Source organism: Oculina patagonica, chromosome 9, assembly GCF_052425735.1.
Source record: "Oculina patagonica isolate OP01 chromosome 9, crgOcupat, whole genome shotgun sequence".
In the NCBI taxonomy this organism is placed as follows: Eukaryota; Metazoa; Cnidaria; class Anthozoa; order Scleractinia; family Oculinidae; genus Oculina; species Oculina patagonica.
In genome coordinates, this window is record NC_135766.1 from 3651022 (window position 1) to 3651607 (window position 586).

Genomic DNA, 586 nt, shown 5'->3' on the forward strand with positions numbered 1-586 from the left:
TTGATGACTGTTCCTGTGGGAAACAGAAAATTTTGTTTCCCACGAAAAATTGAGATTCAAAGGGAAACAAAATTAACTGGTTTTCCGTAGGATCAGTTATCATAAGTGCTTTAGTTTCTTGTAGAGCGGTTTTCACTTGAGTGTCGAAAGTAAATTGCGTTTGCTTTGGTTTTGCATTACTATGCTTAGTGATTGGCTTAAAAATCTCGCGCCACTTTCTCAGCCAAAACCAAAACCAATCGTGACTCGCTCGCGCACGTTTCCCCGCGCTTCGTGCCAGCTACATGTATTTGCTTCGAGTTTTGATTGGTTCATTGGGTTGTCTGGGTCCTTTGTGATTGGTCAGAGTAATTACTTTGGTTTTGGTTTTACGGCACTCAATTTAAAACTGCTCTTATTATAGTAAGACGAAGACTTCGAAAAATAGCGGACGTTGGTCGACATTCGCGGGCAACTGTGCACTGTTACCCTCTGACGTCATAGATGTTGCAATGTTGCCCGCTCAGAGACTTTTTTAATGTTAGATTTCATGTGACCTCGAATTAGCCAATAAGAGCCTGTGCCGTTGGGGAAAAAATCTATCTAT